A 27,880-nucleotide genomic window follows, 5' to 3' on the forward strand; every position below is an offset into this window, starting at 1 on the left:
ATACAAAATATTCGCCCACTAAAAATTTAAAACCCCTTAATTTCGCCAAAGGGCGAACATTCGCCCCTAAAATTATCCTTGAACAAAACCCTAACTTGTTGGCCCTTTCGGAAACAACCCGCCTAGCGTAGGCTGTAGTCTCACCCAAAGTAGTATTAGGGGATGGAAGAACCAGGTTTCTGCATCTAGAGGTCTATGTGATGGGTTCCTGTGGCTTCTAGGGCTTAGTTCTGTCTTCACGAACCCTAATCCTTCCGAAACCGTTAATAACAATAAATATTATACACACCAATTATATCTTTATGAAAGTCATTAAATAGTCATAACATGCATACATTATACTGATCTACCACTTTCGCACATTAGATGAAAATTTATTCATATACTTTCAGATAAAGAGCAATCACACATAATTCAGAAAGAAACATAAATGAATAGATACAAAAAGTATGGATCAAAACTGTCTTTATTAGATGTGATCTTCAAAGTACAAAATATTCTTCGCTGTGCACTCAGCTACAGGGGCCCATGCACTCAGCTTGCGGACTTACCAAGGTCTCCGCACACTTAGCTTGCGGACTTACCAAGGTCTCCGCGCACTTAGATGCATGAGCCTTCCCCTTCGCCTAAGTACAGGAAACAAACTTTCCTGCCTTATCTTACTTTCCCAAAAAATGATCTTCTATATTATGATGATCTCCTAGACTCTCTATGACTCTTCTATTTATAGCCTTTCCTTTTACAATACCATGGTATGTAGACCATGGGCGGGTCTCAAAACCTTCTTAACACCTAACAACCTAAGGGACTAAAGCCCCTTTGAATATTACTATCTTCGTGCTCCATTTCCACAAATTGCGGAGAATTTACATTTTAACAAAAAGGACATACAAAATTTAACCCCAGGGACCCCATCCCAACAGGCCCCTAACACAATTTGGTGACTCTTCCTTGATTCTCTCAGTTGGTGTTTCAATCTTTGCTTAGAGTTCGCGAAACTCCAACTTCAGAACTTGTAGATCAGTTGTTCCCTACGCAGCTACTTGCTGCACTTCTTCGACTAATTTCTTTATAGTAGGGCCTTCCATCGCGAGGCCCATGGTTCGTTGAGTCTACTGCATGCCCTTAAGCTTGCTTTGCACTGACAGAGTTAGCTGGCTAGCCTCCTCTGTCCATGAATGTGTTCTTGCCATAAGAATGGCCTCTTTCTGGCACAACTCTTAAATTTCATTCTGAAGCTCCTTCCTTTCTTGTAGTCTTGCAAACCACTGTACTGGTGCCAAAGTGCGCACAGTTGATCTAATCTCATCGAACTGCCACTGTTTTTCTCTAAGGTCTGCGCCAATCTTCTGCAGAGTGGGGTCCTCCTCCAGAGACTTCCATAGCTCAATGGTCTATTTGAACAACTTTGTGTAGTCCTTGATTGCTTCTTCTAGTGTGGCTATTCCTTGCTTTATAGTAGCTCTGCGCTACCCTTGAACCTTTGGCAGAGTTTTCAACTGCAGCTTCAACTGCAGTTCCGAAATCTGTAGCTTTAATTCAAATTGGACTCGACCGATTTCATCTTTGGACTCTTTGACTACTGTGGCTAGCTTCTGAATCTTTTCTATTGACACTGCATCAACTGCAATGTTAAGTTTAGGCAACGCATTACACGCCTATGTAATCGCTACTTCTAAGTGTTGGCTATGTGTAGCAACCTCTTCTTTTTCCTTCAATGGCTGCACCTTTTCTTCAAAGATTTGCTGATTTTTTGTTTTTACTTCATTAATCACCAGTAGCGTGTGCTTCTCCCTAACCCTCAGCTCATCCGATACTCTATGGTGGAGGGTTTGGATAAGGAGTGCCGCGAGGTTGACGCCTAGATCCTTGATCTGCAAAATCTGGGTGTTGGCCTCTTCAGATTCGGTGCGTAGGGCCTCATCTGACAACTGAATCACATGGAGATCCAAAGTCCTATCCATGTCCAACACTGTCACGCTCGCTTGATGCAGGCTTTCCTGAATCCCATTCACTTGACCTATGCTCGCTTGTAGTTGGCCTGTTTGGATTTGTAGATCATACAAATCCTTCTGCTCATTTCCCAGCTCCCACTGGTACTGCTACTCAAATTGGGTCCATAATTCTGTGGTAGTGTCCCGGACCTTGTCGCCAATTTCTTCTAAGTCCCCTTCAGTGAGGACTAATGGATCGAGATGGGTGAATCTAGCGAACTTATGTTTTTTCCGCGGCCTCGAGGTTGTCTGCTTTGTTCTTTTTTCTGACCACAAAGGGGGTTCTCTGCTCCACGCCCCCACCCCCTTCGACATCTGACCCTTCTTGGTCCTGTGTGTGATGAGAGTTAGAATCCTCAACATTGATCATGGTTTCTTGGGTCACTCGCTCTTTGTCAGTAGCTACCTTGGCAACAACTTCCTTAGCAACAACTTCCTTCTGTTGCACAACTTTCTCCCAAGATGCAGTCTTTTGGGCTTCCTTCAGTTTCTTTGCTACTAATTTCTGCACGGTGGTACCTTCTGCTACCTTTCTTGTTCCTTCTCCTAGATATGATGGGTAAGCCCACTCTCCTGGTCATTTACCTATAATCTCTACGACATTCGCCTCGTCAACAAGATAAGGCAACTTGTGCCATATCTTATTTGGATCCCTTCTAACACGAACATATACATTATGAAATTCAGCCTTGAAGTCGGCATAAGGCTCATACTGATCATATAAGGTAGGCGAAAGCCTCGGCCTTTGGCTGATCACCGTGCACAGATCCATCTCCACTAGTACCCAGAACATCTTGGTCTTCATGACCCATGCAAGGTCCTTCAATGCGCAGATTGAAGCGAACTTCACTGCCTCTGGAAGGTTTGATTCTTCAGGAGGAAACTAGTTGTCCTCTAGCGTCCTCCCTGCTACTAATGCTATCAAAAGTAACAACCAGACATAATGAAATGCCTTTCCCTCATCCTGGGCTTCTCGACAGTTCTCCAAAAAATCTTTACACAGGTACTGAGCCCAGTTGTACTGGACTCCTTTGGCACATTGCGCAGCCAAAGAAATCACGGGCATGAGAACCTCACCTGCGCGACACTTCTGCATGATATTACATGCCAAAATTTGCATGGAAAACTGCACCGTGGGGTTTGAATGGAGTAGATGGAATATCTACGCGATTTTTTAATAAACCCGAACTCACTCTTCATCTGATCTGTGAGTTGCTTCTCCTTCGTTTTCCCTCCAAATTCTTCTGCTGGATCCACACCTTGATAGGGCAGTAAGGTGATTTGGTGGATCAACATATCTGTAATTGGGATGGGTTCCCCCAGCCAAAGACATCCATCGTGCACCAAAGTGAGTAACTTCCGGACACATACAATGTTAATGATGGTGCAACTGAAGTGCATCACCCAGAGCGTGTTTAGGAGGCCCGCTTTCTCAACACTCGTGACCCACTTCATAGGTTCCAATCGCGTAACCCCGGTCTCCTCATAATAGATCTTTCATAGGTACTTAGCCAACGCAAGTTGATGGAACTTCTCATGATCTCCCAAATCCCAGTCCTCCAGCTTGAGCGTCAGAATGCAACCCAACAACACACCCTCAAACAGCACCTTCTCTGATAGAAGTGGTGTAGATATCATAAATTTGGCATTTTCTAGGTACTTAGGCACCTTAGCTATGCCCTTGCACAATGGGATGTACTTCAGGAGCTGGGTCATAGGCTCATATTCCTTAGCATCCATCTCCTTGATGCCTCCATGTAATTATTCTTCATCCAAATCAAGGGGCTCATGTGGGCACTATGCTCTATCCATCTTCCCCTTATGGCAGATTTCTGTGGGAATTTTTCACGGTGATTGCCTCAACGGAACCTGTTGTGGTTTCTTATGCTTCTTGTTAGCTCCAGAGGGCTTAGGTCTAGGAGACTTAGGCAATGTAGTTAGAAATCTCGTAGGCACAGAGGGTGTTTCTTCAACTGACTGTGCTACTTGAGAGGGCGCTGCTTCTGTTGCGGGGGGAGTTACAATAATTTTTTCTATAAATGCCTTACGGAAATCTTTGGGGATGTTACCCAATCCCGGTCTGGAGAAGAGTTCTTCTCAATTTGGCTTGGACATATAGTTCAACTCTTGGCGTAATAAAAGGCAAAAAATCTCAAAATCGACTCTCAGGAAGCAAAGTGTTCGAATGCGGGGTGACATGCTAGATTTATAGGTGAATTTGAATTTGGATCCAACCGTTCCCTCCAAATTTCTATCATTAATGCATCTTTGGTAGCAAATTTCCAAATATATGCCCCATAAATGCACCCTCCCCTCTCCTCCTAACATAAATTTTGCCATCCAATCATCTATAATGCTTCCAATGACTAATTTTTGACCAGGCTGAGCGGCACCAACCTTTGTGGTGCAACCACCTTGGCACATCTCCCCTCGGTGCCCTACTTTCTTCCATTGTGCAGTCCTCTTACTTCGTCTTTCCCATTTTTGGGCAATCTAGTTTATAGTCTTGTACTTCCTTACAGCTGCCTGGAGTAATAAGACTATCCCGCTATCATATAGTCATTGTGCAGGGGCGAGATCACCCTTGTACAATTTCAATCGACTGCCATTAACTCTACCTGGAAACAATTCTCCATTTAGCTCTGTGAGTTGAACTGCACCACCATATTTAATTTATTTTAAAACATAGGGTCCAAGCCAATGCATTTGAAACTTTCCAAGAAATTTCGTAAAGTTTCTCTCATAGAATACCAATTCATTAACTTAGAAGCTACGCTGCTTTATATGTTGATCATGCCATGCATTTTCACACTCCTTTTGCACCTGTTGGTGAAATCTTGCTAAAAAGTGACCCTCCTCCAATTCCACCAGCTGCGTGAGACGCTCCTCCATAGTATCGCGATCAGCCATATCGATGAGTGCAGAAATCCACAGACTTGACACAATATATTCCATGGGCGTCACAACCTCCTTCCCATAGACCAACCTAAAAGGGGTTTGGCCTGTCAACTTTTTACAGGTGGTTATATATACCCACATGACTGCTGGTATGCGCACATCCCAGTCATTCCACTTTGCGTTGTAAACCTTCGTCAAAGCACTCTCCAGGATTTTGTTGAAAGATTCTACTATACCATTAGCTTGAGGGTGATAGGGAATAATTTTGTGATGATAGATATCTAAATCTTCAAGCATCACGAAAATTTTCTCATTTAAGAAGTGTGTGCCCCTCTCACTCATTAATATCTTAGGGCAGCCAAATCGGGACAAGATAAAATCTAAATAAACTTTGTAGCTGTATCTATGCTACAGTCCTTAACTGGTTGAGCCTCAAGTATTCAGTGGCCGTAATAACATATCGTGCTCCAGTATTTTTCCCTGGTAGCTGGATCAGACCTGCAAAATCAATCGCCCACTTATCAAACACTTGCAAAGTTATCTGTGGATTTAAGGGAAATTCTTCCCTCTGCGATAGTCTCCCCATCCTTTGGCAAGCATCACATGCCCTACAATATGCTTTTGAATCCTTATGCACCGTTGGCCACCAAAGTTCTACGCACAAGATCTTTTACGTGGTCGCTCTTCCTGCATAATGTCCTCCCACTACTCCTCCATGTGCTTCTGCTAGGATGCTTGGTCATTCAAACTCTAGGACATATCAGCGCAGTATCTCATTGGAGCCCATTTTGTACAGGTGCCCAATGATCATAGAGAAATCAGCCGCGCGAACCACCAATTCCTTTTCCTTTTGTGTAGAATATCCTTCTGGGGCTGTGCCATTTGTCAAAAATTGGATTATATGAGAAAAGTGATTGTCTGTGACATGAACTACAAAGAGCTATGGATTAGGCAACCCTTCTTCCGAACTAGTAGGCTCATCACTAGTCTCAATCCGGGATATTTGATCAGGACCAACATTCAATTGTCCAGGCTTCACAATCACCTCAAAATTGTACTCCTGAAAGAGCAATAACCATCTGCAGATCTTCCCCCCCAACACAGACTTATTGACCAAGTAGTTTAGAGCAGAATGGCCTGTATACATCTTGAAGTGTGCGCCTAACAGATAGGACCAGAATTTCTGTAGTGTGTACACAATCCCTCGTGCTCTGTAGTCGAATAGTTCTTCTCCGTCTTTGATATTTTCCTACTCACAAATGTGATAGTATGATCAATATTGCCTTCACCTGGTTGGGTCAGCACTGCACCTAGCATAAGGCAAGAAGCGTCCACATGAACATGAAACTCATTTTTCCAATCCGGGAACACTAGAATGGGCGCGGTGACCATTTTCTCCTTCAAAATGTCTAAACTACTTTGACACTCCATCCCAGTAGAATGTTGCGTCCTCCTTCAACAGTTTCTCCATTGGTGCAATGATTTGCACATATGACTTGATAGAATCTCTATAATACCTTGTATGGCCCAATGTCGCGCGCAATTGTTTTACGTTCTTTGGGGCCTCCAATTTGACAATAACAACTATGTTTGCAAGGTCTACCATCAATCCCTTCTTCCAAACCACATGACCCAACAATATTCCTTAAGGAATACTGAAGATGCATTTTCAGATTTAGGGTGATTTGATGTCAGCGATAGGTATCCAACATATGGTGCAGACATGCAATGTGGCGCTTTACCAACCCAAACACAATCCAATCATCAAAGTAGACTTCTAAGAATTTATTGACAAATTCCTTAAAAAATGCAATTACTACTCTTGAGAAGATCATAGGTGCATTCTTCAATCCAAATGGAATTACCGTGTATTGAAAACACCCCCATTCCATCGCGAAGGTAGTCTTCCTGTGATCCTCCGATGTGATCTTGATCTGATGGTACCCTGAGAACCCATTAATGAATGAATAGGCTTCCTGCCCTCCAACATTCTCCAAGAATTCATCTGTAAATGGCATTGGAAAAGGGTCATGGACGCACACATAATTTAGCTTCCTTAGATATACGCATATATGGATTTCATCTTGTTTCTTCTTTTCCTGGACTACCATAGGACTTACCTAGTCTGATTCCTCCACCAGCTCAATGATCCTAGCCTCCAGCATTTTGTCCAACTCTTTGCACACCCTTTTCCTTGTATTTGGGATTCAAACAGTAGGGTCGCTGTTTTACAAGCTTTGCATCTGGCTTCAAAGTAATCTTCATCACACCTAGGTCCCCTACTATCCCCTTCAGATCTGAGAACTTGGTGGGAAACAAGTCCTGGTATTCACGCAACAGTTCCATGACCTTATCAACTGTATCCTCATCCCAATAGTCACCTATTTTCGTAAACTTCGGCTATGCGTCCAATCCAATGTTTACCTATTGGGTCTTCAAAGGCTCTATTATGTTAGGAATTGCTGCTTTGGGTCCTTCAACTTCATGGTGTCCCTCAGAATCCGGAATGTTGATATTTCTAGGGTCATCTTCTTCTTCTTCCGCGGTCACGTTGTATCATTCCAACGCATGGTGCAACTGCGTATTCCAGTCTGGTCAAATCCATTCTACCGGTTCCTCAGGCATTCTAAAGTTTGCAACCTTAATTTCTTGGAGCACCTTATCAATACAATCAAATCCATCCTCAAAGGTGAAGGTCAACAAGAAGCTTTCCCTCAGGATAGCCCACTTGACCGTCCCATGAAGCAGCTCAGTTTCTAGGTACTAGTTCATTGGAATGGTATCCAAAGTGTGACAAAAGTGTGCACCCATTCAGGTTGAGGTTCCTCTCCCCATGCTTTAATCCACCGCACTAGTTGCTTGCATGGCTCATATTTTCCATTGTACTTCTCTGTCATACGAGTATTAGCGTACCCGAACCTTAGTTTCATCATTCGCCAATATTCCTTCCAGCCAGCGAAGCTGCCCTTATGTATACCCCACCAACGAGCACGCATAGCATGTAGCGTCAGATCTAGTGCCTTGAACCAATGTTCTTCTAGCACCTCCCTTTTGAACTTATCCAAAAACAAATTAATATCATATAAATCATCATAATGACGTAGATTTCGTACCTTCATGGATATGTAGTGAAGCAATTTTGTCAACATGTTGCAGCGTAGCGAGGACACTTCGTGTAATATGTTTTGCCAATGCTCAAGCTCTTCATCAGAATCTTAGGCTCAGGAGTTATCTCTATCTCGCGTAATTCTTCCATCTGCTGTAGGATTGATCCAATCCTCATCACGTGCAATGATCTTATATATCTGGTCCAGATCTTCCTCTTCTTCATTTCGTTTCTTGATTTTGCCCACTTTTCATACGATGCAATATTCTAGAGGAGCCCTAACCTTACCTGTACAATTATCAATTAAATCTTGGAGCCCTTCTACCTCCTTTCTATTCCGCAACAACTTCATACAAGTCTTCAGAAAGGTAGCTAATAGCGAAGGATCTACGTCTTGCGCTTCATTGTTTCCGTCAGACTTCTTCTGACTTCCTGAGGTAAAGGTGTCAGCAAAGCTATTTTTGGCTTCCATAAAGGTTTCTTTAGTCCAGTTTAGATCAAATCAAACTTCCTTCTCGGTAGCCTTGTGTACCCACCCTTTAGTTTCCAGCTGCTTTCCTTTATCTTCTCTAGTGGAAATACCACTTCGCATCACTATAGTAATTCTAGGCTATTCTTTGTGAGGCTCAGCTCTCATCATCTGAATATTCTGCGTAGTTGTTTGAGCCCTTTTCTTTTGCATCTTGGCTATTAGTATTAAGCAATCTTCTATATCATGATCGAACTATCGGCAATACTGACAGGAGAGTTGCATTGGATTTTGATAGTCGCGAACAAAATGACCCGCCTCTCTACAATTATAACAAATGACTTGTCCGTGACCCCTTCCAGCACCTCCTCCTCATCCTCTTCCTTAGCCTTGGAATCCTTCATGCGCCGCACCCATGCCCTGATCCTGAGGCAGATTTTCCTTCTGCATTCTATATGTAGGGGTCTGCTCCATCATTAGTTTGTAGCTCTGGCAATTGTGCTCATCATGCCCAACTGATTTATAGAAAGTACAAAATAACTATTGTGGAGTTTGCACAAACTTCTCTAGGAGATGATAGTTGTCAGTCATGTGCTTCCCAACTATCTGATAGATAGTGCACCATAAGTCTGCCCTCGCGCTTGGTCCATTGATGTTTTCTGGTTTTAGAGGAACATGACCTCCCCCAATGAGGTAGTTCTGATAAATAGGACAATGGTCCTTGTCATGACCATGGCCTTTACACTTCAAGCACCAAACTTCTGCACGCACCTCAGGCTGGACTTCCTTTCCCTTCTTAAGGCTTTGCAACTCCATGTGCAAGCTTTCCAGCTGTGACTGAATCTGTTGTACCCCTATATTCATATCCTACACTAGTGAAGCTTCTAATCTCATGGTGATCTCCATTGTTTCTGCTTGCATTCCTATTTTATGATGTGACAATGGTAATCTCAGATGAGGTAGGAGTGAAGCAATGTACCAGTCTCTATGCTGAGTATCTGTAATGGTCATATTAGCCTGCTGAATCTGACATTTTAATCTTTGATCAAAGTCCCACGCAGACTCATTTACCCTTTACTGAATCTCCTTGAGCTCTGTTATGGACTGGGCCTGATATTTGGGCTTCTTGAACTCACAGTTCAACACTTTTTGGGTTTCTAGCATAATTTCGTTGGGCTTATCTATGCAGAACTTTATGTATCGACTCAATGCTCTATCCTGCAACACTGTGACTAGCTGCGCTTTCTTCATATTGTCATCAGTGACTTGCTGTGCCTTCCATACAACATCTGTGACGAACCAAAATTGTTCGGGGTCTTCAATTTGCAAACCCTTAAATACTGGCATCTTCATCGTATTTTCCATGCTAAATGGTTGAGGTGGGGGTGGAGGTGGAGGCAGAGGTGTAGGTGTGTGAAGCAGACATGGAGGTGGAGTGGATGGATGAGGTATCCCTGTGATACCCTGACTTACTATATGTAGCACACTTCGCGGTGTTTGTAGGATATTACCTTCTTCGTCGCTATCAGAAGATCCTAACATCGGACTGTATTCAGAGCTTGATTCTTCATTCTTTCAGAATGATTTCCCACTTCACGTAGTCCCAAACAACAATTTAAAGGCATCGAGATAGAGATCGAGAAATTTAATGGTCAGAGTTTTGAGTTGTGGAAACTCAATATGGAGCATCTGCTGGTGGATAAATATCAGTTTATTATGGTAGATCCAGGTACCAAACCAAAGAGAAGGTTAGATGAAGGCTAGGAAAAGTTGGATCGGAAAATGAAGAGCACAATACAGTTGTGTATTTCAGATTCAATATTTTTGAATGTATCAGGGGAAGCTATGACGAAGGCTTTGTGGGACAAGTTAGGGAGTTTGTACCAATCTAGGTCTCTGGTGAACAAACTGTTCCTACAGAAAAATTTGTATAACCTGAGGATGAAGGATGGAGACTCGATGATAGAGCATCTGAACACCTTTAATACTATGGTAAGCCAGTTTTTATCTATTGATATTAAAATTTCAAATTTTTATAAGTGCATCAGTTTTTTGTGTTCTCTACCATATTCGTGGGATAGTCTGGTTGTTGCAATAGGTAGCAATACAACTACCTTGAAGTTTGATGAAATAGTCTCATCCTTGCTGTTGGAGGAGATGAGACAGAAAAATATAGAGGGCCAGAATGGAGATGCCTTGCCTATATGAGGACGGTCTTAGAATAGAAACAAAAATAAGTCCTCCAGTGGAATATCTAAATCTAGAGGGAGATCTAAATCTCCAGGAAAATCTTTAAAGGTGTGCTGGAAATGTGGAAAGGAAGGGCACTTCAAAAAGTATTGTAGATCTAAAGCTCCCGAGAAATGAAAGGAATCTGATGATGCTCCTTCTATAGAGGTGTAAACCACCTCATATGAAGGTGGGGATGTGTACTTAGCTTCTTCTTCAATTACACATGTAGGTCATGAGGCATGGTTGACTGAAAGAGGTCCATATTTTCACTTCACTCCCCATAGGGAGTGGTTCTGCAAGTATGAGAAATATGATGATGGCGATGTCTTCTTAGGGGATGACAGGAAGTCTAGAATCGTCGAAAACAAAAAAGTCAAGTTGAAGTTGCAATGTGGAAGGATTAGAACACTTTTGTGTGTTCTACATATTTCCGCATTGGCTAGAAATCTGATTTATGTAAACAAGATGGATGATGGAGGCGTAAAAATAATGTTCGAGAAAGATACCTACAAGATGGCTCAGGGAGCACTGGTATTGATGCGGGGAGTTCGAATTGGAACTCTATACAAGCTTCTGGGTAGTATTGTTATTAATGGGTGCAAATGTTCTGTGGTTCCTAAAAGTGGAGTATAAAATCTAGTGGTCTCTGGAGAAAAGACCATGCTATGGAATCAAAGGCTTGGACATATTGGAGAGAAGGGCCTTTGAATACTTCATGGTAATGGTATGGTAGAAGGTATGTCTAATTTCTCTTTGGATTTTGATTTCTGTGAACATTGTGTATATGGGAAGCAGAGTCAGGTGACTTTACCCTCTAGTGCTAAGAGGGAGAAAGGGATATTAGAGCTTGTGCACAATGATGTGTTTGGACCTATTTCAGTTCCATCACTGGGTAAGTTTTTGTACTATGTATCATTTATAGATGAATTCTCAAGGAATGCATGGATATATTTCCTCAGGAAGAAATTTGAAGTCTTTGACAGGTTTAAAGAATTTAAGGCTCTGGTGGAAAACCATACAGAGAAGAGGATAAAGGTGCAGAGGATAGATAATGGTGGAGAGTTCTTCAAGAAGGAATTTGAAGAGTTCTGTAATAAGTGTAGTATAACGCGATATAAGAATTATCCATACACACCTCAAAAAATAGAGTTACAGAAAGAATGAATAGGAAGTTGATGAAAAATCAAGAAGCATGCTTAGTGGTGTCGGGTTAGGACAAGAATTCTTAGTAGAGGCGGTGGAGACTGCATGTTACTTGGTTAATAGATCACCTTCATCAATTTTGGAGGATAATTCTCCACATGACGTATGGATTGGTAAGAAACCCTCTCTTTCACATCTGAGGGTATTTCGCTGTGATGCGTATGTACATGTTCCAAAGGAGTCCATCTGCTTTTTGTTCAAATTTTTCTTTTATATATTACTGATGATGATCCCAAAACTATCAGGGAGGCAGTAGATTCAGAGGATGACAAACTTTGGAAAGAGGGCATGGTTGATGAAATGACATCTTTGGATAAAAATGAGGCTTGGGATCTGGTGGAGTTGACGTCTAGAAGGAAACCCATTGGAAGCAAATGAATGTTTAAGAAGAAGATGAATCCTGATGATGGATCCCTGTTGGGATTTGAAACATTGACAAATATGGTTTCTACTATGGATACTCTGAGACTGAACTCAAAAGAAATGAACCACAGATGCCTAAAATCTAGAAGAAGATGAATGCAGAAGGCAAGGTGGAGAAATACAAAGCTCGGTTGGTAGCAAACAATTATTCTCAAATGTCGAGAATTGATTTGGGTGATAGTTTTTCTCATGTTTCCAAGGTAGATTCTATTAGATTACTTTTATCTATTACTGCTTCTTTTGATTTTGAGGTAGAATAGATGGATTTGAATGCAACATTTATTCACGAAGATCTTGAAGAAGAGATATACATGTAGCAACCTGAAGGCTTTGCTGTGAAGGGAAAGAAAGAACTGGTATGCAGGTTAAAAAAGTCTTTGTATGGGTTAAAACAGTTACCAAGGATGTGGTATCAAAAATTTGATACATATATACAGGGACTTGGCTTCACCAGAAGCAATGAAGATCATTATGTGTATTTTAAATTAATTGGTGATCATGTTATTTATTTAGTCTTATATGTGGATGATATGTTGCTGATTAGAGATAATGAATAAATTTTCCAGGATTCGAAGACCCAATTGTCCTCCAAATTTGACATGAAGGATCTTGGTGTTGCAAACTATATTTTGGGCATGGAAATTAAACGAGATTGGGAAAAGAGGAAGCTATGGTTAAACCATCATAAGTATGTTGAGACAATATTGCAGAGGTTTAATATGCAGGATAGTAATCTGGCGAAGGTTCCTATTCCTGTAGGTGTAAATTTATCTGTTGAACAATGTCCCAAGTCACAAGAAGAGGAAGAGGAAATGTCCGGTGTTCTATATGCAAGTGCAGTCGGTAGCGTGATGTATGCAATGGTCTGTACTAGACCAGAAATTTCACATGCAGTGGGAGTATTGAGTAGGTTTATGTCAAAACTAGGAAAGGAGCATTGGACAACAATGAAGGGGGTTTTTAGGTATTTACGTGGCACTAGTGATTGTGGTCTGTGCTACCAAGGAAGACTAGGATTGGATAGAGTTTTTGACATCTGTGGCTTTGTTGATTCAAACTGGGCTGGAGATCTGGATCAGATAATATCTATAAGTGGGTATTTGTTTAACCTATTTGGAAGTGTAGTCAGTTGGATGAGCAAGGGACAATATATAGTGGTACTTTCAACTACATAAGCATAATACATGGGAACCACTCATGCAAGAAAGGAAGCAATTTTGTTGTAGAGATTTTGTTCAAGTATCAGGTTAGTGCAACGAGATATAAGGATAGACAATGAAAAAAAAATGTAATTTTCTTAGAAAAGAACCCTACTTATCATTCAAATACAAAGCACATTGATGTTCAGTATCACTTTGTGAGGGATATGATTTAGGACACAAAGGTGTTGCTGGTAAAGGTGGACACTTTGAAGAATGTTGTAGATGCATTGGAGAAGTCTGTGAGCACTGAGAGGTTTTCTTGGTGTAGATAAACAATGGGCGTTGCAGGGCTTGACCAATGACTAAGCTCTCCTGTGACCCCCTATGTGTAAAAGAAAACAACAAGTGGGAGAGTCTAATTGTTGTGTGGTTCTTCATATGATTGAATATTGACACTTCGAGTCATATTTGATTGTTGATTTTGCAATGGTCTCTTAGAAATAAAATAAAGAGATTCAGCTTGGCTTGTTCCAGTTGCATCTTGAAAAACAACTTTAAGAATAGGTATTGAAGGGCATTTTCGTGTTATGATTTTAAGCACATATGACAAAAAAATCTATACTATCAAGGGGGGATTATCTTAAGGCATGTTTCTTCCTACACTTGGGAGAGAATAATGCACCATTCTTAACTTTTTTCTTGTTTTGTATCTTAAGGGTATCTAGTTGTTCACTAAGACTCCCTAGGATATCCGTTTTGAAATTATCAAGCAAATTGCCTATTTCAACTCCACTTACTGTTCCAGTTACAAATTTATAATTTTGGACATCACAGGGTCTCTCCAATTTTCGCCAGTTCTAGCCTTACACCTTGAAATATGTTTACACAAATACAAAATTTCTCCAAATGAAAGTTGTGAAACATGTCCCTTGCCCATTAAATTGGGAAGATCAATCCATTCATTTCTGATGGATTTTTTTTTTAATAGTAAAGAGTAGATATATTATATTAATTTGTGCCCGTACGTGGCCAAAAACTAGGAGAATTATAGATTTCTTACAATGTCATTCATGGCAGCCATATTTTCAGACTGTTCATCCAAACCCCAATTCTTTGCCAAAATTACAAAATTCCACCTATCTACCTGAATATCGCTATATACTCTACAATACTAATTCAACAACAAAAAAATCTATTTTTCTACATCAAAAAACAAAAACACAGGGGACTGGCTAATCCTCCATCATCGTTGGAAAATTGAGATCAATTCCAGTTGTGTAATCCTCAGACCGAGCATTCTTTTCTTCTAACTTGAGTTGGATTTCTTCCATTTGCATTCTCAAAGCATCCACTTCATCCTCTAATTGATGAATCTTCAGATTCTTTTCTATCTTCCTCTCCTTCCTTTTGTGTGCCTCCTTCTGCTGCTGCTGGAGACACCTTTTCAACACCGCCAACTCCTCCCTGAATTCAACACATTCTTGAACAAAACTACCACAATCTGAAGCAGGTAATTCCATCTACGGAGTGCACTTCCCCTGATCCTTCACTAAACACCCCGTCATTCTTCCAAAACGAGGGCTACGACAACCCCATGAACCTAAAACCGAGACCACCTTGTGAGAGTGACTCAAAGCCTCCATGATAACAACCATGATTACTATAACAAAATTACCTAAAGAAAAAGCCTCAATTTCCTAGTGAAGAACACAGTGATGAAAATAGAGCCCAATGAAGAAAAAGCCTCTCAATTTCCTGAAATGATAAACACAAATATGATAAACCCATAGCCTCTCAATTTCCCTGCAAAGACCATAACTAGTAAAAACCTAGAGCCCACCACTAACCAAACCAAGAGGAAAAACACAAATCTTCTCAAACACCTCACTCTTATCAAATGTTCTATAGGCCCCCTCAGCTAACACAAGCTTACAGTCTCGAGTGTTTCTACCCTCTGGATCCATAGTCATGACAAACCCCTGGATCCCCATAATTCCTAGGCACTGCCATAGGCTCCCAAAGCTTATTACCACTAGGAAAGAGACAAACCCACTCTTATGGCAGAAGTTCGATCTGTTATTCCTCCTTAAATAGAAATTCCCTAGCCTTAGCCAAATACATAAATGATGGTCTGTGAACTTACCTATTGCATCCCAATGATCCTCCATTATGATCCTAAGTGCTGAAATGACTTGCAACTTGTCTGAATTAATCGTCCCCTGCACGAACAATTTTCACCAGGTCGGATGGAATAAATGCTAGTCTCATACTAAGTGAATTAACTTGTTATCACCTTGAATGCAACTGCTATGGAGCCTGATCCGAGAATTGAATACCAGATCTCCCACACTTGAGAACAAGCCAACTCTAAGTTTTATCATGTTATGTGGACAACGAGCACACTTCAAAGGATAAAACTCGTCATGTTGAGGAGAGCCTCCATCGGGAAGGAGGTGGGGCATGAGATGAGAGGGAAAATGTGACAGGGGAGGGGAGGGAAGGTGGGGCGAGGGGGGCTGGTGAAGAGGAATTAGTAGCCAAGGTGGCCGAGGTGACTAGGAGAGGCAAGTGATTTGGTGGAGGAGGTAGAAGAGGGGAGGGAGGGGGAAGAATACGAGAGGAGGCAGAGGGAGAGTCAAGGGGGAGCCAAATGGGAGAAATTTAGGGTATGAATGGAGAAAAACACCACTTGAACTCCCTCATTTCCAATTGATTATTTCCATTTTTAAAGTAGGAATCAAAAATAACTCTCAAGAGTTGTATTATCATATAAGAAAGTAGGGAATAGGAAAATGTCCCACTATCTCATTCACTTCACTACTTTCTTCTTTCATATGGCATGCCAAGTTGGCTTGCGTGTAAGCTTTCTTACTTTTCCCTCTTAGGATGTGGAGAAACTTTAATTGTCCAAAGTGAGGAAGCATTCCTTAGGCTCTCCTGAGGATTTGATTCAACTTATTGTTTTGAGTAGCCGAGTTGTAGTTCATATACTTTATGATCAGAAGGGATTCCCCTATAATATTCATATCTCCGATTCCTTTTTCTGAGCCAAGGTGAGACCAAGGAACAAGCCATACGCCTCAACTTGATTGTTTGTCTTCTTTCCCAAACCCCAAGTGTATCTATCTTCTATGATTCCTTTGGGATTAATGTGAATCCCTCCCCCTCCTGCCACCCCAATCTCTAATGGATTTTAACAAAATATATTTTAGTGTGTCATCATCCAAATTATACATCTTAGCCCTTTTGATGTTGTAAGCAAATATTTCAACTAGATCTTCAAGGCTTTCATCCTCTTTTTGCATCATCTTAAAGACTTCATCTTTAAGGTTATGGGGCATAAAATAATCCTTATATTTTTCTAAGAACACATTTTTCATTTCTTCCCATGTTCTAATTGTATGTGTTCCTAATCCCATAAACCATTTAAGTGCTCCATATTTAAGAGTTGCTAGGAATAATTTCAATTTTTGAGGATCAAGTAAGTAGTCATAGGTTCGACATAAAACCTCAAACTCAAAAAGAAATGTTTCAGGGTCCTCATTTCTCAAACCATGGAAATTAGGAAGGATGGAGGGTGAGATGTTCTTCATTGTGGCTATGGTATCTTCATCAAAGATGGGAAATCCATAAGGATCTGGTTCTCCCCTACCACCTCTACCACCTCTACCTCCACCTCCTCCTCTATTTCCTCCTCTACCTCTTCCACCTCCAATCCTAAGTTCACCACCATCTACATTATGCACTTCTCCTTCTCCTTCCCCTGCCATTGTAAAATCTTCAGAGATAATATAAGGTTCTATAATATGATTTTCTAGCTCTTCTTCTAGTTCCTCTACTAATGGTATGTTATAATAAGTTTATTCTTCTTCTTCTTCACTAGGAACCTATAGTTCTTGTCCTATAAGTTGTTCTCTTGTTGAAGAGAGGAAAAATACTCCTTCTATTGGGGATGTAGGTTCTTCAACTAAAACTTCATTAGAGGAAGTTGGTGAATTGTTTGGTTGGATTTTAGATATATACACCTGAGGAAGTCTATGTATACTTTCCAATGATGGGGTGCGAGTATGAGTGGATGGTGTGGCACTATAAGGTCTAGCGGGGGTGAGTGGTGATGTTGAAATTGAACTTCTACCTCTGCTTACAAATCTACCCCTAGAATCCCTTTCTCTATGCAGAAATGATTTTTACCATGCTTTAATTATGCATCTAAAAAGTTTAATGTACCTAAAATGATATGCAAATTGTTAGGATATTCTGACACATAGGAAATAGTTAAGTATAACTTGGTCTAGTGTAGATTTAGGCAAAATGTGTTTCTTTACTATGTACATTTGTAACTTACAATCCGACGGTCACGATATGTTCTAGACATGAAGTGATCCGTCGGTTCATTCTCTCCTCGGTATTACCAACACTTGATTCGTGGCTTAACACCCGATTGGTCAATGATATCTATTTAAAGAGCATGGATGGTCATTTGTAGGGTAACCATTCATGAGAGAAGCTTATGTAAATTTTATTTCTTTTTTTAATAAATTGCTTGAAGTAGCCGCATTGGCTTAAGCCGTGGACTGTTTCCCTCTTTGAGGGTTTTAACCACGTCAAGAATATTGGTGTATTGATCTGTGATCTATTTGTGAGCGGTGTCCTTTGGTGTTCTGTCTGAGGAACTTACCCTGTAAATTCCTACATGGTATCAGATCTACTTGAGGGCTGCATCCGTTGGTGATCCAAATCTGAAGCCGGTACAACTGCATCAGATTGTCATTTCCTAGATCTATTGTTTCTGACTACTTTCGGGCCAAGAGGACTGCTCTATTGTGTTAGGAGCATTTTTTCCAGTGAGGAACCCCTTTTGTTTCACGCAAAAAGGTTTCCAGTAGCCCTAGCTACGTCATTTTTAAGATCTGGAGGTATACATTGTTTATTTGCAGTTTTTAGTTATTTTCTCTTTGTTTATTTTAGTTTATTTATCTCTCTATTTTTTATTACCGGATCTATACCTTTCATTTCTGCATATGCTCTTTGCCTTGCAAATCTGTACGATTTGGGAAAATCAGAATTTGTATGTCCATGTTAGGTTTTGTGGTTTTTGTAGGCAAAAAAGAGCTTTTTCAAGTAAGCATGCACCCCAAAGCTCCAGTGACTAAGAAAAAAACCCCTTCCTCTTTTCCAAAATTACTAACCTTTTAAACTAGCTCACTTGGTCCAAAGTTACTTTATGAGAATAGAGGTCTTGGGTTCAAGTCTTTCTTTTTGTTGAGTTACTTTTTTCAAAAAGCACATGTAACTTATGTTTTAAAGTTACTTCACATTCACGCACTTCGTCGGCATCTTCAACAACTTTTTTTCAAAAAATAATAACTTCTTCATTTGGAAGCCGTTTTCAGAGCCGTTTTTTTTTAATCAGCCTAATTTTTCAAGATCTTTCCATTGGAACACTTAATTTCATAATCTACAACTTCAATTTCTGTTAAAATGGAAATTCCATACCAAGTTATTCTTGATAGCACCAACTACTTCCAATGATGGTCCTACATTGTGGATTTACTTAGAAGCAAAGGTCTTTATAGAATAGCCTCAGGCTAAGAAACTAAACCTAAAGATGAAGATAAAGCAACCAAATGGGAAAATAGGCAAGATCAAGCACGTGGGTTGAAATGAAGAAATGAAACAACTCACTAAAGTTTTTGGAATTAAAAATGAAATTAGAGCCCATCAAATCGAAAATGAGTTGCTTACGTTGGACCCCAATAATTTTTCTTCCATTGAAGATTTTTTGTCCAAATTCAAGACCCTTAGACTTCTCTTGGAAGGTGTTAAGGTTAAGAAAGAATATGGTAGCCTTATCTATTCCATTCTTACTAAGTTGGGACCAGCCTACTCTATGTTTGTTTCCACCTTCCATTTTACTAGAGAAGCCTTTTTTTCTCAAGGACAAGACTACAAGTCTCCCTCTTTTGATGCCTTTTGTGATTCTTTAATAAGAGAACAAGAAAAACTCTTACATCTTGGTCTTCTTAATCTTGGAAACTCTTCTAAGAAAGCCTTAGTCGCCCAACAACAACCAAATTCAAAGAATCCTAAGAAGCAGTATCCTAAAAAGAATGGTCCTAAACCAAGCAAGGGTCTTAAGCAATTTTAGTGTCAAAATGAAAAATCATTTCAACAAAATGATAAGGAAAATAAAAACAAAGGGAAGAAGACTGATAGACATTGCCACTTTTGTAATCGAGATGGCCACTTAGAATCCAAATGCTTTAAGAAGATGGAAGCCTTAGAAGCAGCAATGAAGAAGCATAACATCCATTTGGAGCACTCTTCAACTTCAACTTCATCTTCAGGAATAACACTTTCTACATGTGGTTGTCAAGCATCCCGGTCTGGTTATGCACTAAATGTATCTTCTTCTTCTCATTCTTATGAGTGGCTCATTGATTATGGAGCTTCTTCTCACATGGCCACAAACAAAGCCATGTTTTCTTCTTTAAATGATTGTAACACCAAAAATATATATGTTGGTGATTATAGATCTCTTAGTGTTGTAGGGACTGGAACTATTCATCTAGACAACGGTCAATTTAATGATGTATTATGTGTTCCAACCTTATCCTGCAACCTTCTATCTGTATATCAGATAACTTATTTAGGTGAAGGTAAAATCGTTGAATTATCACCTCATGATGTTGTAATTAAGGACCTAAGAGATCTTAGACAGATTTTAGCTACTGACATTGCTGAGGATTCTACAAGGTTGTATAAGTTTAACAACTTTGGGTCATCAACACTTCCCTCGGTATTTTTGCTCATAATGATGAAGTGAGCAAACTTTGGCATGAGCGATTTGGTCACTTAAACTATCGCTCCCTTCAAAATCTATGTAAATAAAATATGGTGGCAGGTCTGGTATCTTGCAGAGATGGTGTTTGTTCCGGATGTGTACTCAGAAAACATCATCAGGATAGTTTTGAAAAATGTTCCTCTTGGCACGCCTCAGCCCATTTACAGCTTGTGCATAGTGATTTATGTGGTCCACTTCCAGTTGTTTCATTCTCTGGCTACAAGTATTTCTTAACCTTCATTGATGATTTCTCCAGATGCACTTGGGTATACTTCTTAAAACTCAAGAGTGAAGTCTTTAACATGTTCTTGGCCTTTAAGGCCTTTGTTGAGAAACAATCTGGACATCAAATTCTTAAGCTAAGATCATATAATGGCGGAAAATATGTTCACAACAAATTCATCAACTTTTTCACTGAGCATGGAATTCAAATGCAACACACTGTTCCATATACTCCACAACAAAATGGTGTAGTTGAAAGGAAGAATCGCACCTTAAAGGAAATGGCTAATTGTATGCTTCAATCTAAAGGACTTAGTCTTAATTTTTGGGCAGAAGCAATTAACTGTGAAAATTATATAGTAAATTGAACTCCTACTAAGGTTTTAAAGAATATCACTCCAGAAGAAGCATGGAGCTCAATTAAACCAGATGTAAGTCACTTTTGTGTTTTTGGAAGTGAAGCATGGACCCATATTCCCGATGAGAAACATAAAGCCTTAGAACTTAAGATTGAAAAATGTATTTTTGTTGGATATTCTGAAGATGTCAAAGGATATAGACTTATTCCACTTAAGTCCAAAAATGTTATCATTAGAAGAGATGTAAAATTTGCTGGAAATATATCGGCCTACGAGCCTAGTTCGACAGATGTGCCACCTCTCTCTATCTTCTACCTCTGAAAATATTTCTTCTTCAGATGATGACAGTGAGGATGAAAATCCTCCCCCACATTCTCAGGATCCTCCTTCAAATCCTCAACTTCCAAAATGGGTCCGTGCTACTCGGGATGCAGCAGGTGCTCTTGCAGGTGATCCTACAGATCAGTGACATACACATTCTTAGTTCGATAGAGCCTCTTGTTTACTGGCTCAAGCTTCAACGAATTATGATCCTGACACCTTTGCAGAAGCTTCAGGCCATCTAGATTGGGACGCAGCTATGAATGAAGAATATCGTTCATTATTGGAAAATGATACATGGGATCATGTTCCTCTTCCAAAGGGATGAAAACTTGTTAGATGAAAATGGGTTTACAGAACCAAGTATGAACTAGATGGAAAAGATGATAAACATAAAGCTCGTCTTGTTGCTAAGGGTTTTTCACAAGTTGAAGGCATTGACTATACTGAAACATTCTCCCCTGTTGCCAAAATGAACTCTATCCGCCTAGTTCTTTCCCTTGCTGCCTCTTTCAAATGGGAAGTCCATTAGATGGATGTTAAATCTGCCTTCTTGCATGGGGACTTGCATGAAGAAATCTATATGGAACAACCTCCTGGCTTTATACAAACAAACTCTAGCCTTGTATGTCGGCTTAAGAAATCCCTTTATGGTCTCAAGCATGCCACTCGGGCTTGGTATGCGAAAATGGATAGCTTTCTTTTAGATACTGGCTTTTCTAGGTGTTACTCTGACAATACTGTCTACACCAAGAAAGTGGGTAAGTCTCTTATCATTCTTGTTCTTTATGTTGATGATCTTATCCTTACTGGTAGTGATCCCAACCTTATAGACCATGTGAAGTCCAGCCTTAAAAATAATTTTGAAATGACAGACTTAGGAAACTTGCATTATTTTATTGGTCTTCAAGTCTTGTAATCCAAGGAAGGTATTTCCCTTTCCTAGTCCAAGTATGCATGTGATCTTCTATGACACTTTCACATGGAAGACTGTAAGCCATCCCCTTCTCCCTTTCAGTTTGGAGCCAAACTTTTAGTCACTTGTACTTCCCCTGAAGTTGATGCTACCTTATATCGTTAGCTTGTAGGGAAACTTTTGTATCTGACCCATACCCATCCTAACCTTTCCCTTGTTGTTGGCCTTATTGCTCAGTTAATGAAAAACCCACATGAAATTCATTGGAAAGCAGCTAAAAGAATACTTTGTTATGTTCGAGGAACAATTAAGTTTGGGATTCATTACAGTGCAGAAGCATCTCCTCTATTGGCTGGTTTCATCGATTCCGATTGGGTTGGTGACCCTGATGATTGGAAGTCTACTGCAGGTTATGTCTTCACTCTTGGTTCTAGACCTATTACATGGGCTTGCAAGAAAAAAAGTGTCATTTATCTTTCTTCAGTAGAAGCAGAGTATCATGGTGCCGTAGAAGCTAGTAAGGAAGCCCCATGGCTTTGTCAGATCCTGTCAGAGTTTGGTTTTCAACATCAGCATCTGACTACACTTTGGTGTGATAATCAAAGTGCCATTCAACTATGCAAAGATCCAGTCCAACATCAATGCAACAAACACAATGAATTACACATGCACTTCATCAGAAATCTCATTCATGACCATGTTCTTGAAGTGCAATATTGTTCAACCGATGATCAAGTTGCAGACATCTTTACAAAGGCTCTCACAGAGGTGAAATTTACTAAACTTCGATTTATGGTTGGAGTTCAAGAAGTTGTCACTAAGGGGGGATAGGCTCTAATGCCTCCTTCCTTCTCCTATTGTGTCATATTTGTACATCCTTCAATCCTATCCCAATTTGTTCTTAAGGGGGGATGTTAGGATATTCCGACACATAGGAAATAATTAAGTATAACTTGGTCTAATGTAGAGTTAGGTAAAGTGTGTTTCTTTACTATGTACATTTGTAACTTACAATCCGACGGTCATGATATGTTCTAGACAAGAAGTGATCCGATGGTTCGTTCTCTCCTCAGTATTACTGACACTTGATTCGTGGCTTAACACCCGATTGGTCCATGATATCTATTTAAAGAGCATAGAGGATCATTTGTAGGGTAACCTTTCATGAGAGAAGCTTATGTAAATTTTATTTCTTTCATTAATAAATTTCCTGAAGTGACCGCGTTGGCTCAGGCTATGGACTGTTTCCCTCTTTGAGTGTTTTAACCACGTCAAGAATACTGGTGTATTGATGTGTGATCTGTTTGTGAGTGGTGTCCTTTGGTGTTCTATCTGAGGAACTTACCCTATAAATTCCTACACAAAGAAAAAATAGAATCCTATATACACCTCCCTGGAAATGACACCAAAATGTTGGGTAATTTAATTGTTCTTAAATTACTTCATTAATTGTCAACCAAGGCTCATGTACTTGTGAGATGAATGTGCACTATATATGATAAGATTATTTCTATGGATTGATTATTTCTAAGGATGAAATTAACCTAAGAAAAGACAAATTTTTTTGATGCAATTTAGAGAATAATTACACACATGTTCTTTCAGTTTAAAGTTATATGAAATCCTAGTCAAGCAAACTGAAATTCACCATTTTGTAGAAATTGAAAATCTATCTGTTAGTGCTTAGATTTACCTTAGGCTGAGGAAGGTAGGATCCAAGGCCAACATCAAACCACGCTTAACCTGGTAGCTAGCCCTACCAGGTTGGGAGAGGGCTCTCTCCAGGTCAATCTCAGCAAATATGATCGATGGGGGCTTGAGATTACTGATAGAAATACTGATCTTAGGCTAGGTATGTGTGAGAAAGAGTTTGATTGAATAAAATGCTGTTTTTGTTGGCTCAGATGGAAAGGTAGATTTTGGGTGCGGGGATTGAGGCTCAGTCTTGCAGAATCTCAATGGGGCAAGGTAGGAAATTGTTTTTGGCACTTCAATTTGAGTGAGATGGAAGGATTAGACAGGTGAGGAGCTGAAGACGGCAAGGAAAGTCATGGATCCTCTCCAAATAGCTAAAAACATCAAGAAACTAAAGCAAACCTCAAGTAGAGTACTGCAATTTCAATGGATTCTACTTACACTCTTGTTTGTTTAGTTAAAAAGAAATAAGATAGAGAACGGCATACATAACACATAAGCAAATTCACAATTACAAAAGAAAGCACTATACCAAGACAAATTGCCACATGGATCCAAAAGAGTGCTGCAAATCCTGGTCTCAATTCCTTAGCCAAAATGCTTATATGAATGTACAATGAAGCTCAAGGCTTTCTCAAAAGTCCAACCATGCTAATGACTGAAAAACAACATAATATAGACAACCATAGCTCATCCTTGCCTCTAGGGGTCGAGCTCACATGTTTAGGAGCTATTTCAACTAATTCTAAACTGGAAACTAGAAATCAGGCAACAGAACAACATGCCTCTAGAAACAAGGGAACTGATTCATTCAGTTTCAAACAACTTTTAAACTGATGAATCTACCTTTACAAGTGAAAATTTGACATATTTACATCATGATCCATCAATATAAATTAAATTACATCACAAATTTACCATTAGGAAAGTGAAAAAGTCAAACTGGCCAAAGCTGGGTGAAAAACAGAGCAATACTTGGTCAAACTGGCAATTTTTCCTCTATGCACCGCGCCTGATTCTCTATGCGTAGCGCCTATTTGGACCCACTTTTGGAGGCCTTACAGATGTCCAAATGAGCTCCAAGTGTGCTTGTTGGAAAGGTCTGCCTGTCTACCTTCCAACCCAAGTGGAATTTTTCAATGTGGCCTCCATTTGCCCCTCCAAACGTCAGTTCTCCCAACACTGCTTCTTGTGTGTCAAAATAGGGGCAGTGAGGTCATTTTTGAGTGTTTTTGACCTTTTTGAGGGCTGAAAACCTGTCCAAATTTCTTGGCCATTGGTAGGCAAACATATTGAGCTCCAAGTGTGCTTTTTGGAAAGGTCTGCCTGTCTACTTTCCAACCCAAGTGGAATTTTTCAATTTGGCCTCCATTTGCCCCTCCAAAAGTCAGTTCTCTCAACACTGCTTCCTGTGTGTCAAAATAGGGGTAGTGAGGTCATTTTTGAGTGTTTTTGACCTTTTTGAGGGCTCAAAACCTGTCCAAATTTCTTGGCCATTGGTAGGCAAACATATTTTTTCATGCCAAATGAAAAATGCTGATTTTTTATGCTTTGGAGGTCCTAGCAAAAGCGAGCGCCACGTGGCGTGGCGCATGGGGCAGAAAATCCTGTTTTTTGTGCCAAAAATTTCAAAAATGCAAAAAGTGCCCCAAAGTTTTTGAAATTTGGGCTGAGTCTTCTCCATCAAACATCGTGTTGGGCTAAGGAAGCCTCAGCCAATATCTGAAGTCCTTCATGCTCTTTTTGCCTCCTTGATGCTCTCTTCAACTTTGCCTTTAAACTCCTGATTCTAGCTTGGCACACCATGTTCCTCGACAAGTAATGATATGACAGGTTTCTAAGCATGTTCTTCTCATTGATGGCCTTTTCTAGCTTCCTCTCCAAGTGGATATTGGCTCTTTCAAGCCATGACTCCCTATCGGCATTAACCTCCTGCTCAAGTGAAGTGAACTCCACCCTCCTCCTTTGGGCAACTTGGCGATTCTCCCAAATATTTTGCAACTCCATAATCACTTGCTGGTCTTCAAGCTACTTATTCCTTTGCTCCAGGTACTGTATTGTCCATTGGGCTCTATCCAAGTTGATGGACAAGGCATCAATGTCCGCCTGCTGCTCTTGAATGATTTCCTTGAGATTTGTGCTTTGTGGGCCCATATCAGTATCATCACCCTCAATGAGAATGAAATTAGTCTCCCACTCACCTGATGGTCCTTCCTCCTATAGTGGCCTCTTGCCTTTGTCCTGAACCTGTTGTGTTGATGATGGAAGCGAGGCCCCTTCCACCCCGGGTGGAGATAACACTCGCTTTGCTGCTGCAAACAACCGTCTAGTGCCCTTTTGATAAGTGATAAACACCGGCATGCTAGCGGTCTGTGTCTCATGACCCTCATGCTGATAAGAAGGTCCACCTGTCTCATGTAAAGCCTATAAAGGTCCCTGAGGAGCTGTGAAAAACTCACGAGAGATGAAGTCCTCCCAATTGATGCCCTGTAAGCCAAGCTAATGAATGACCACAATTTTAATGAGAGCAAAATGGTAAATACTATTGAACTGCTGCTGAGGAGTCTTGTGCTGCACTAGGGTGGTCATCTTCTCTATGTTTTGGCACATGAAGTAAGGGATGTTCATCATCCTTACCCTGGTAAAATGCATCAACAGCCTGATATGATAAGCATATAAATGTGAAAACCGGCCCTCACAGCTGAAATACCTCATGATCAATTTCATCAAAGGAGCATAAGCATCTTTGAGGTACCAGAAAGGAAATACTCTGCTAAGTTGTCTCAAATAGCCAGGTTTGATGTATGGTTCATAATGCTGTCGGTCAATTTGCTGCCTCTTGTTCCATTGCTCTCCAATGTTGGGAATACTGGTTGCTAGTGAAATGGATTCTGGTGTTAATGTGAAGGTGACACCAGCTAGAGTGGCTTGACCATCATGTAAATGCAACACAAACAAATGAGCCAACTCATGATGAAACTGAATGCTAGCAACCTTCTCACAAAATTCATAGCAGGACTGGTGCTGAAAACAAGAGATGGCAAGAGGGCAGGCCTGTAATTCAGCAATAGTGGTTGGTTCCTCTCGAATATGTTTGCCACCTCTATGAGGCCTGCTACGTGCATGTACCTCTGTAGGTGACTCACTGTGAGTCTCCTCTTCATAATCATATGAAGGATCAGATGCCATGTCTGCTAATGATTGAACTGTTTTGGAGCTATCCTGATGAGAAATAGGTGAGCTGTGATGTGTTTTGACTTTTGCCACCAAGGGAAACAGTGATATGAGGGACTGTGGAGGGAGAAAATAGTGAGGGATTTAGGGACTATTGGGGTAGGGTTTAATTAGGGAAATAGGGAATTAGGGAATGATTTAGGAGTTTTTGTATAGGACTAGGGTTTGGGAGTTTGTGTTTGAGATTTTGGGAAATGGGAATTGGGGTATGGGATTAGTGAATTTAGGGGTATGTGAATGTAGGGAATAGGAAAATCAAGGGAAAAATGGAGTAAGGGAGTGTGAGGTGGGGGGAATAACTTGGCAGCCAAATAATCAATACACAACCCTAGCACTGTTTTCCTTGGTAGGGTTTGATTTTTTTTTTATATCCAACACCATAAGACAACCACCATCAAACAAGCACTAACCTTGGATGAAAAGCAATGATGGAAGCCCAACTTACTTGTACAAGTGATGATCCACGAGTTTCGGGTGATTTGGAGAAAGTTTTTGGATTTTTCGGGCTTGCTGGTTGTATGCGCCGCGCATCAAACCCAACGTGCCACGCCAGTCATGTGCACCGCGCCCGTGTTAATTTGCACTTGAGGTCACGGTTCTATGCGCCGCGCCACCTGCCCAGTGTGCAGCGCCTTTGTTTTTTGGCCGATTTTCACCAATTCCTCTCACTTGATCACCAACACGACTTTGCCTTGCTTCCACTTTGTATTGGAGTGCAAATGAAATTTTCAAATGAAGAAATGACTCATATATGGAGCTTTTAAATTTTTGGCTCATAAAACCCATTTTTACAATGTTTTGAAAATGACTTTGTTTTTTACT

This window comes from Pinus tabuliformis, chromosome 9, assembly GCF_031772625.1.
Source record: "Pinus tabuliformis cultivar Carrire ecotype Pingquan chromosome 9, CPIR1, whole genome shotgun sequence".
NCBI classification, from domain to species: Eukaryota; Viridiplantae; Streptophyta; class Pinopsida; order Pinales; family Pinaceae; genus Pinus; species Pinus tabuliformis.